General features: G+C 41.0%; 1 pseudogene; it reads left to right on the top strand.

Annotated features, from left to right (window-relative positions):
* LOC132098255 (glycerol-3-phosphate acyltransferase 2, mitochondrial-like) overlaps positions 1-12179 on the top strand; it is a 117921-nt pseudogene that overhangs the window by 93185 nt on the left and 12557 nt on the right.

Genomic DNA, 12179 nt, shown 5'->3' with positions numbered 1-12179 from the left:
ATAGTTTGTTTGATACTGAATTACAATGTAAATGACAGCTACTAACACTGCAAGGCCTAAACCACAGATTCAAAATTCTGTTACTTAACTATCTAATTCTTTGTTGAGAAAACCAATCTATCTTTTTTGTGGTAATATTAGTCAATTTCATGTGAAATTTTTAAGTGTAAATTAGTTGACTAGTAAATAAATCTACTGCCATTTGATGTCCAAAATCTTCAATTTTAGTCCAAAAGTCTTGAATCAAAACCAGCGGAGAACCACCTCCATAATGCAACATCTCTGTTTTTTTAAGCTTATGTATGAGCACTGTTAAAAAGTTTTACACTCTCTCTTTCTCTCTCTCTCTCAGGAAATGTGCGAGAGTGGAAAGTGTCGTGTGGATGGAGGGCGCCTCCTACAGGACCTGCTGTTGACCGCCATACTGCACGACAGGTCTCTTCAATCCCTCTGGTCATGTATCTTATCTGCAGCATTCCACTCTCCATCCATCTCTTCTTATTTGCCCTCATAGCATCTTTGTCCCATTTGATCAAAGACGAAAGAGTTCACACATTTCGCTTCAAACCATTAATTCTTCCTGCACCCTTGATTGCAGATTTTCTTGTCAGTCATAAAGGTCCCTGGAGGTTTGGACCTCCAATTCTTCTTCACCTTTGGGTTTTTTTCTGACATGCCAAATTAAGCAAAGACTAAAAAACAAGAAAAACAACCGGAAGAATAAACAGTTACTGAAGGATGCTGTTTGAGAATGATGGATGATGCCTTTCAGTCCACTTCAGCCTGTTCAACTTCCTGTCTAACTGAGACTCCAGTCTGCTGAATCAGACTTCCAGACCCACATGCATAAAACGTTTCTGCAGTGCACTCATTTTAAGCAACTCAGGCTCTCGGGAGTAGTCAGTTATTCCAACTCTGACTCATAATAAGCTGGAATATCCAGGAAAATCTACCAAGAGCTTCTCATCCGCTGTTCAGACTCTTCCGAGAGCCTAGGGGGGTTTATATGTTTTAGAGTGGCAAATCCACAGTGGGAGGTCTTATCATGAAGATTCAGCCCTGCGGGCTCGGCATTTGCATTTTGACAGCTGGTAATAATGTATTGTTGTGAAGCCTTTTGTTGTACACGTTAGGGAGCGAGAACAATGAACTGTCAGGTTACACGGTCACAGAAGGTTTGCAGAGGACTGTAATGTAAATTTAATGCTGAGATCAAAGCAGTGGGGCTGTTTCAGGGAATGAAACCCCTATATGTGTGTGTGTGTGTGTATATATATATATATATATATATATATATATGTATGTGTGTATATATATATATATATAGGACAAAATATATTGTAATAAAATGAAATGTAATTTTCTTTTATTGAGGATAGATTCTATCTTCAGCCAGAAGGATGTTTCCTGGCTCCTTCCTCCTGCTGTCATGCATGAACTGTCTCCTGCTGATAGACAGCAGACTATCGCATTGACTCTTCATTTGATGTACTGTGAGTCAGTTCGACACACGCTAGCTCCCAAAGATCAAACTCTTGCACTTTAAAGGGGTCATATGATGTTGCTAAAAAGAACATTATTTTGTGTATTTGGTGTAATGAAATGTGTTTGTGGTTTAATGTTCCTTCAAAAAAAAATGTCTCAGATTACGTATGTAAACATAGTTCCCTAAGTAGGGAACGAGACACTGCGTCCTCTAGGGGCCGCTTTGGGGAACACCTCATCGTGACCCGTGTCTGAAGCATAACTTGCAAAAACACCAACTTGTTGGCCGGCGACAGCCTCCGACGTCACTACCGGCGCGACTATAAATAAGCACCGGGAGAGCACGTCACTATTTTCTTCATCTGAAGCTTGCGTCCGAAGCATGGCAGGGAGCTAGAGGATGCAGTGTCTCGTTCCCTACTCAGGGAACTATGGTTACATACGTAACCTGAGACAGTTCCCTTTCGAGGGAACTTCGAACTACGTCCTCTAGGGGCCGCTTTGGGGAACAGTATACCCACGCCGCCATGCTGAGGGGAGTGCAGGCCAGAATCATGGCAAGCACTAAGTACCAACTCTACCATTTCCATGGGAGTTGCCCCTGGGACGTTAGATGGCTGTCTGTGACAGTACCCCTTACGGCCAAAAGGCCTAAGCTACATACCCAACTTAATTGTTAGGGCCTCGGCCCAGGGTAGAGCTGAAGGCTTGGAATCAGGAAATATTCCTTTAAAGGGATACGGCTAAGAACCTAGTATTTCTACCAAGTCTTGCCTGTCACACAGGGGCTACCGCTAGCTTACGCATAAGCTTGCTGAAAGAGCTGTCTCGACAGTTCTCTAGTAGCAACACCCTGTTTAGATAGGTATCCGAGGATACATAGGTGGAGTGGCCCCAAGACTAACAGGGCTTTTACCAACTCAGGAAAGGGCACGAAGCAACCGCGCAAAGCCCTCACCATATAGGATTTTAGAAAGAACGCAGAATACTAGCGTGCGAACTTACCACAGTGTGGATTTCAGAAAGTGTGCAAAGACTTTATGTGCACACTTACCATAGCATGGATTTTCAAATACTGTTCTAAGGAGGGGCTCTAGTGGCACTCTGATAGAGCAGCTCATAGATGGAATGTTGCATCTCAAAACAGTATGATTGAGAGTCATCAACTCGATCTATGGAAACAATACTGGACCGCTCTGGGGAAAAAACAGAGAACTCAGTCTCATATGAGAGGAGAACTCCGAGCTCCGAGTAGAGCGCTCATAGGCGACCCTTTTTTTTTTTTGGAAAAAGCGGAGCGCTGCTAAGTTACCACGAGAATCACCCAAATAGCCCCTCATGGTGAGGGAAGCGATGCTTGAGGTGTATAAACAAATACACACTGGCTGAATGGAGCCCAAGAAACCAAGGTCTAATCATCTCAAGAAAGGGAACGAAGCGGAGCGCGTAACCCTTATCGTACAAGATTTCAGAAAGTTTGCAGAGTCTTGAGTGCAAACTTACCACTTGTGGATTTTTAGAAAGTGCGCAAAGTGTTCACGTGCACACTGACCACCATGTGGTTTTGAGAAAGTACACAAAGCTTAGCATGTGTACTAAAAGGTTCCTAAGCATCGCAGAGGTGCTGAATCTCACGGGAGAGGCAAGCTCAAATTTACAAACCTCGGGCGAGGGGAGCATCACCTGAGGCAGCATATACAAGAAGACTTCTGTAACTGCCACCTCCACTTCCCGCTAGATGCGACAGCACCCCTAAGCGGCCAGGAGACCCCTCGGGGTGACCTGGCCGGACATCCATGAAATTCCCTGCAGTGCTGTGCCAGGCCTGATGATCAAGGAGGCTCCCTCAGAAACCTGTGATCTCCGCCACCTAATACCGAAACATGAAGCCGGATGGCTGGTGCTGGCGAGTGTTTAGTAAACACTGTAACTGAGCACTGCAAAAGGAAACTCACAGAGTTTATTAGTAGACACGTAACCACCAGCAATTAAATACACATAAGTATATACAGAGAGGGTTACATTTACTCACCCACCCTCCTGCGCTGGAGCCTCGCTCAAGGAGCGCCTCCTTTTAGTCTGGACCATCAGTCAGGTGGTTGCTATGAACATAGAACCATAAAAACATTATAGGTCCAGCATAGGAGACTGTTATGCGAGAGGTTTCCACCTAACCTCAATCAGGTGGAGAGCTGGTGGTTACAGGGGAATTAGGAAGGGGAGGATAAAAGCAGAAGTTAAGCCTCTGAAGTCGATTAACGCATATACGCGTTATGAGGCTATTTTTTCCTGATAACCTCTTAGACTCCAGAGGGTTAAAAATCCCCAAAGGGAACGAGTAGATACCTCGGTATCACTCTGATTTGGACGAGAACGTTGCCTCGTCTAGATCATACCCCTTAGGTTCTGCTTACCTCCTCTTGACCTACGATTCCTCTAACCCCTGCCCGCAGGTGGGGGAGGAGCGCGAGTTGCGACACTAGCCTTCTGTGCCTGTCTTTGATCCTCAGATCGGGACAGGCCAGGACCCCTATGTTGTTCGGGCTCAGACCTGGACCTTCGTGGAACGAAGGATCTGAAAGCAGCAGAGTGCGCCTTCGTCTACCTGAACTTCTCAAATCGCCGTCTCAACGGAAATACAGAAAAGCTCAGAAGTCTAAACCTGAGCATCGAGAAGAAAGCATTTTCTTTCCTCCCGATGTCTGCCAGGTTCATCCACAGATGTCTCTCCACTGCCACCATGGCCGCCATAGTCCTGCCCATGGCAGAGGTGGCCTGCTTGGTAGCACGGAGAGAGATCAGTGGTGCGGCGCAGCTCAGCTCAGCTCAGCTACCTGATCAGAAAAAGGCCCCTGCCTCTATCCAGGTCTCTTAGCAGATCTCCTGCTACTGCGCATGCCTTGCCAGATGATTTTCTGAAGGGGCCTAAATGGCAAGGAGGGAGATTAAGAGAGAATGTTTCCCCTGCAGACAAAAAAAATTTTCACAGATAAAAATTATTTATAAATTATTTATAACAATTTTTGCTCTTTCGCGCATCACCTCAATGTCAGCAGATTACTTTCATGGCGAAACCGATTGATTTGAGAAGAAAACGGCATCTTTCATTTCTTTTTAATCTCTGTATGGAGATCATGCAGAAATAAAAGGCTCACCTGAGCTTTAGGGTTATGGTCAAAAGGTAATTTTCGCTCAATAACCTCCAACAGCTCTACATACGCAGGGCAGGAGAAATGACAAGGCTCAGCCTCAGCTTTTTCACCATCCTCAAATATCTCCTGCTTTTCCTGGGTAAAAAACCCAGCAGAGCACTAACCTCAGTATCGGAAAGTGTTAAAGATATAACATCATCCTCCCGAGGCTCTCTCTCGTCCGCTGCCCTTCTTTCTTTTCTTTTTTTTTTATGAGTGCGAAAGGGAAAGTCCCTCTTTAAACCATTCAGACAGATCCACCTGTATTCTCACGAGCTCATTCTGTTCCACGCCTGTCGCCGGCCAACAAGTTGGTGTTTTTTCAATGTATGCTTCAGACACGGGTCACGATGAGGTGTTCCCCAAAGCGGCCCCTAGAGGACGCAGTTCGAAGTTCCCTCGAAAGGGAACATTATTTTCCACATACTGTACATTATTGTTTCTCCTCTATGCCCCGCCTTTCTGAAACACATAGTTTTTTACAAAGCTCATTGGTCAGAAATGCAAGGTGTGCTCTGATTGGCCAGCTATCCAGTGCTTTGTGATTGGACGAATACCTCAAGCGTGTGACAGAATGTTACAGCCCTCACCATACTGTGATGTGTGTCCCTGTCAGAGCACTGGCAAGCCAAGACAAAAACATAAAAACCCATTACAAATGAGCCATTTGTTGCATACAGTGGGGACATAATTACGGATTATAATGACTTATACTGTGTTTTTATGCATTGCGTTGCATCGCGCCATGTAAACATAAAACCATGTCTGAATTTGTGATTAGAGAAATGACAAACAACAAGCTCTACTCTAAACTAGCGTTTCTCAATTCCAGTCCTCGCTTCCCCCAGCTCTGTATATTTTGAACGTCTCTCTTTTTTAACACACCTAATTAAGATAATCAGATCGTTAGAAGTGAGCTGCGTGCATGAACTGTGTTCCCATTGACATAGTCCCTACATAGTGTTCATTGCTCCCTACTCCCTGAGCAGGGGAAATATGTTGAAGTTTACCTCACTTCAGAACATTTATTCACAGCGTCTTCACACACAAAGAAGTATGACATCATGTACAGAACGTACAGAATGACATGAAAAAAGTTGTGAGAACTTGTGTATTGAATCAATTAGTACCCTACTAGAAGTAGTTTAAGTCTTTAGTACTTTTAATTGTGATGATTTTGGCTTACATTTAACAAAAACCCACCAATTCTCAACAAATTAGAATATGGTGACATGCCAATTAGCTAATCAACACACAGAGTGCTGTATCTAAGCATGTTAACAGAAGGTTGAGTGGAAGGAAAAAGTGTGGAAGAAAAAGATGCACAACCAACCAAGAGAACCGCAGCCTTTATTACGATTGTCAAGCAAAATTGATTCAAGAATTTGAGTGAACTTCACAAGGAATGGACTGAGGCTGGGGTCAAGGCATCAAGAGCCACCACAAACATACGTGTTAAGGAATTTGCTGAATCACAGACAACATCAGAGGCGTCTTACCTGGGCTAAGGAGAAGAAGAACTGGACTGTTGCCCAGTGGTCCAAAGTCCTCTTTTCAGATGAGAGCAAGTTTTGTATTTAATTTGGAAACCAAGGTCCTAGAGTCTGGAGGAAGCGTGGAGAAGCTCATAGCCCAAGTTGCTTGAAGTCCAGTGTTAAGTTTACACAGTCTGTGATGATTTGGGGTGCAATGTCATCTGCTGGTGTTGGTCCACTGTGTTTTTTGAAAGTCACTGCACCCGTTTACCAAAAACAATTGGAGCACTTCATGCTTCCTTCTGCTGACCAGCTTTTTGAAGATGCTAGATTTCATTTTCCAGCACGATTTGGTATCGGCACACACTGCCAAAAGCACCAAAAGTTGGTTAAATGACAATGGTGTTTGTTTGCTTGACTGGCCAGCAAACTCACCAGACCTGAACCCCATACAGAATCTATGGGGTATTGTCAAGAGGAAAACAAAAGACCAAAGAAACAAAAGAACAAAAAATGCAGATGAGCTGAAGGCCACTGTCAAAGAAACCTGGGCTTTCATACCACCTCAGCAGTGCCACAAACTGATCCACTCCATGCCACGCTGAATTGAGGCAGTAATTAAAGCAAAATGAGCCCCTACTAAGTATTGAGTACATGTACAGTAAATTAACATACTTTTCAGAAGGCCAGCAATTCACTAAATATGTTTTTTTTATTGGTTTTATGAAGTATTCTAATTTGTTGAGATAGTGAATTGGTGGGTTTTTGTTAAATGTGAGTCAAAATCATCACAATTAAAAGAACCAAAGACTTAAACTACTACAGTATGTGTGCATTTATTTAATACAATATAAGTTTCACAATTTGAATTTTAGTAACACAAATAAACTTTACTGAAATAAATGAACTTTCACGACATTCTAATTTGATGCACCTGTACCTCTGTAAATTAAAAAATTATGTGGGGGCCTGTTAGAACGAGGCATTTTAGGAGGGCGTGGACAAGTCTTAAATTTTATAAAGAATATCTCTTTGGGTTTGAGACTTTAGTCTTTGCAACTTTATGAATCTTGTCTATTCACAAACAGCTTTTAACTCTCCAAAGAGAAAGAAAAACTTGAAATAACATCATATGACCCCTTGAAAAATCGTTACTTTATATATAAGGCTAAGCTTTGTGTGTGTGTGAGGGCACGTCCTGATATTGCTGAGTTAGATGTGTTCCTAGGTCAAAATATTTTGTTGACCCTGGAACAACATTTTACTCAAAAAATTTAGTCTTGACCATATCCCTACACCTAAACCTAACCTTAACCATGAGTGATCCTTAAAATCAGAGGAAATGATAGATGAATTACACTGATGTACAAGCACCTAACAGTTAATTTAAGTGTAAACTTCACAAAATCTATAAACTTGTTCTTCAAATCTGATTGGTTAATCACAATGTTGTTCCAGGGTCAACAAAGATGTTGTCCCAGGAACATGTGTTTCATTTTAGCTTCAACTACAAGTATGACCATCATGTCTACCAGTCTGGTGTCCTGTTTGCTGCTACACAAGCATTGCAAGGTTTGTTTATTTTTTAGCTCCTTTTGGGCTTTAAATCACATATTAATATAAAACAGATGTCACAATATTAAAAATAAAAAAATTGCATACAGGTTTCACCAGAAATATTTGATTGGGTCAAGTCCAGGCTGGGTCTGGGCCACTCAATGACATTCATAGAGTTGTCTATAAGCCACTCTTGCTGTGTGTTTAGGGTCATTGTCCTGCTGGAAGGTTAACTTTCTGCCCAGTCTGAGCTTCTGAATGGCCTGGACTGGGTGTTCATTAAGGCTGTCTAAATATTTTGGTGCATTGAGCTTTTCTTCTACTCTGACGAGTCCCTCACTCAGACCCTACCGCTGAAAAACACATGTGCTTATCACCACAGCATGAGGCTGCTGCCAGCACACTTTACTTTTCACATATTACTCTGCAAGTGATAAGCAGAGCTGGTTTCCTTCAAACACAATGCTTGGAATAAAGGATCATCAGACCAGAGAATATTGTTTCTCACAGTCTGAGGGTCCTTTAGGTGCATTTTTGCAAATTACAAGTGTTTTCATGTGTCGAATAGTATGACGATTAGAAATTAGACTGTACAGAAACCGAAATGTACATGTAATACACACTACATACACTGTCACACAATGCTAATGTTGTTAACATTGACATTTTGAGAACAAAGCATAGCAATAATAATAATTTGCATGATTTGATGTGATATGAGCTAAGCAATCGTTAGACTTAAAGGGTTACTTCCACCATAAAAATTAAAATTTTGTCATTAATCACTTACCCCCAATGTCGTTCCAAACCTGTAAAATGCTTTGTTCATCTTCGGAACACAAATTAAAGGGGTCATATGATGCGATTAAAATTTTCCTTTCTCTTTGGAGTGTAACAAGCTGTTGGTGCATACAGAAGATCTGTAAAGTGCAAAGACTAAGGTCTAGGGGTGTGACGAGACACTTATCCCACGAGACTGGGTTCACGAGGACGAAAAAAGATTTTTAGAGCAAGGCTGAGGGATAGTAAGGGCTCTATGAAATCCATTTTATTTTATTTTTTTTACATTTCTTTTAGCATGTCTAATTATTTGAATGTATAAACAATGTCATTTATCAATTTCATTTTTTCTTAAAGTAGGTTGAATTATTTTTATTATTCTTTTTGACTCTGTGTTGGGTATTTAAGGTTGTGTGGTTATCAAATGAAGGGATAAAACATTTCATTTGTCTTTTAATTATTAAAAATTAAGAAAACTTTATTTATTGGCAAATAAAGGGGATTTACTATTAAAATTAATTAACATTCATTAACAGAGACAAGCAGAATATGCAGGATTCATATTTTAAATAGACCTTTGTGGCAGATTATGTACATATCGTGATTTTATTTAAGTGTAATGACCTACTCCTGATTAATTCAAAGTTTGACAAATTCCATGACATTCTGCATTAAACTGTGAATTATGTTTTTATGACTGGATAAAGACTACACTACGTAATTTTCCTGCTTATCATGCGTCCACTTGCCTGATGAGAATATAAAATATCTTACCACCACTGGTGAAAAGGCCAGTGTCATGCAAATATATTTGAAAGGTCTGGGCAAGGATATCGTCACATTTTCGCGAGACGAATTGTGCCACGAGATCTCGTCACACCCTTACTAAAATCTCAAATCCAGAGAGAGATTCTTTATAAAAGTTTAGAGTCAACCACTCCTACCTAAATGGCTCATTCTAACATGCCCCCACATGTCTACATCATGATGTGGGAAGATTTGCATAACGCTGCCTAAATGTTCATTCAAAGAAATAAGGCATCACTTTAATTCTCGCTGATGCCGCCGGCTCCATGTTGTGGAGTAGCTGTGTGTTTCGTTGTGAAAGCGAAACTACTTTGTTTGGCCTTCCAAAAGAGGAAATAACTAGAAATCAGTGGTTAAGTTGTATTTACAACACTGTTCCAGAACTGTTCAACTCAGATATTCAGATGTGTGCCACGCAATTTATGGAGGATGAGGACTGTTTCCTTTGAGAGTAGCCTACAATGTTGGTGTATGTTTCTATAAAGTGTGGCAGTTCCAACTTTGCAAGGACAGTCTGGTGCTTCTGACTCACAGTCTGTAAGTACATTTACATATTTAAAGAATTTGCCACTGATTATTCAAACGCTAGTTTTGAGCAGTGTAGTGTAGCAGTTGTTTGTTGTTTCTCCGATCACATATGCAGACATGGTTTTAATGCGTAAAAAGACAGTGTAAGTCATTATAGTCAGTAATAATGTACCCACTGGATGCAACAATTGACTCCTTTATAATGTGTTTTATTGTTTTTGTTTTGTCACGCCAGGACACATGACATCACAGTATGGTAAGGGGAAAAATAGCAGACTTGTTACTTTCTTGTTAAGATGACAATATCCGGTGAAAATTCTTATTTGGGTCATATCAGAGACAATTTATAAGAGACATGCCACTTCCTTAATCCTCAATAAAATTATATAAGGAAAACCCGTAACAGCAAAAATGGCTGTTGTATGCACATGTCCCACCCCTCCCACTGAAAAGCCAATCATCTGCTTTTAAAAGTCAAGCCGGGAAACATTTAAGCCTATCGTCTGGTTCCATTGACGCATGCGCACAGTTGAGGTTTTGCGACAGTGGAGACGATTTGGCGACAGCGAGTTGTGGTGTGTGCAAGATCAGATGGAATCCACATAGAAGAGGGTGATAACAACGCGAAGGCAGCGCACTACCAGTTAAAGCATTTTCTATCGACCACAAATATGTTACCATTCTAAGTAAAAGACACTGGCATTCTGGATAGAGATGTAAATGAAGTTGGTGTCGTGAACCCTTGCGCATGCGTAGTAAAAGTATAACCTGTGGGGGAAAAGGCGATTTAAACCTTATTTTGGGGCAAAGTCATCAAACTTTTTCAGCGACTTTTATCATATTTTACTGCTCTATACATGCAGTTTTTATGTCCCGGTGACCAGTGAAAGTGCAGTTCTGACTCTCTGCCCAATCATTTAGATAGGAGCCTGGTCTTGTTATTCTGAAATAGCTTCCCCGAGGCGTTGCCAAGATGGCGGCCGAGTGGCATGACTTGCCTGAAAGGACTTGTGTCATATTCCCAAGATGTAGTCTAGAATCTGTGACGAAAATAATTCCCTAAATACCCTAAATCGCAGGTTTCAAACAGAGATGGTGCAAAGGCAAAATTTATGCACTGCAGCTTTAAAACTTATTTCAACCCAAATGTTCATGTGCTTTATGTATTAAACAATGTTGGATTAAAGTAATTCTACACTGTGTATTAATAAAAGCCTAAATAAACTGTATATTGACCACTATGTTAAAATTAAAATAATTTAATCTATTGACCAATAAAAATGACTGGATCTAATAATAATAATAATTCATTACATTTATATAGCGCTTTTCTAGGCACTCAAAGCGCTTACATTGTCAGGGGGTATCTCCTCATCCACCACCACCTCTTTTGTAATAGAACATGAATTGGTTTATTAATCCTCCACTGGTTGTAGATGATTCATACTAGCATCAAACATGGTTATGCTTTAATGACGTTGCTAATGATTGGGATGACAGGGACATCTGTTGGCTGTTGGAGGAGGTGTTGTTTAGAAACACGGACGTTGGTTACGGTGGCTCTCTGTTCGGGCTGGTGCATCACGCAATCACGCTCCACCCGTATCTGCTCCTGGCTGCAGCTCCGCCCACAGGAGAACCCATCATCGCACCCCGGCCCGATCCAGATTCTCTGCTCATACTGAGCCACCACTGTGATTTGCTCACTCATGTCTTCATACATGAGCCTGTAGGAGGTGGGCAGAGTGTGTTGAAGATTGGGTGAAGCAAGGAAACTTGCTGTTGGCAGGCGTCATGCACCAGTCTTTTTTGAGGGGGCATCAGTGGGAGTTCTGGCTCATTTGGTATACACTGGCAAACTGAGACATGATGACTAAAGAAAAAGAAAACTTGGTAGTTCATTTTATTATGTTTAAGGCATGTTAGTCTATTGCTGCATTTTTGGTTTACAAGCAGGGTAAAATCGTGACCTAATATTAAAGGGATAGTTCACCCAAAAATAAAAATTCTGTCATTAATTACTCACCCTCATGTCGTTTCAAACCTGCAAGACCTTTGTTCATCTTCAGAACACAAATAAAAATATTGTGCATCATGATATTCTCGTGAATCTGGCCAAAGACTGACACAAAAGAGAAGAAATTGTTGAATAAAGTCAACAATAAGAATAATACAAATACTAATTTCTTCAGTAATACCATATTGAAATATATTCTGAATTTAAAAACAAAGCAATTTGATATAGTTGAAAACCTACACATGTTCGTTTTTCGAATTCATTACCATCTATACAGAAGGGGAAACTTAAAGTAGGAATAATTTTGCACTGTAATGCAAACATGAACTATGTAACATA

The sequence above is a fragment of the Carassius carassius genome, chromosome 21 (assembly GCF_963082965.1).
Source record: "Carassius carassius chromosome 21, fCarCar2.1, whole genome shotgun sequence".
In the NCBI taxonomy this organism is placed as follows: Eukaryota; Metazoa; Chordata; class Actinopteri; order Cypriniformes; family Cyprinidae; genus Carassius; species Carassius carassius.
Note: the sequence above shows the minus strand (reverse complement) of the source record. Positions and strands in the feature narration are given on the sequence as shown.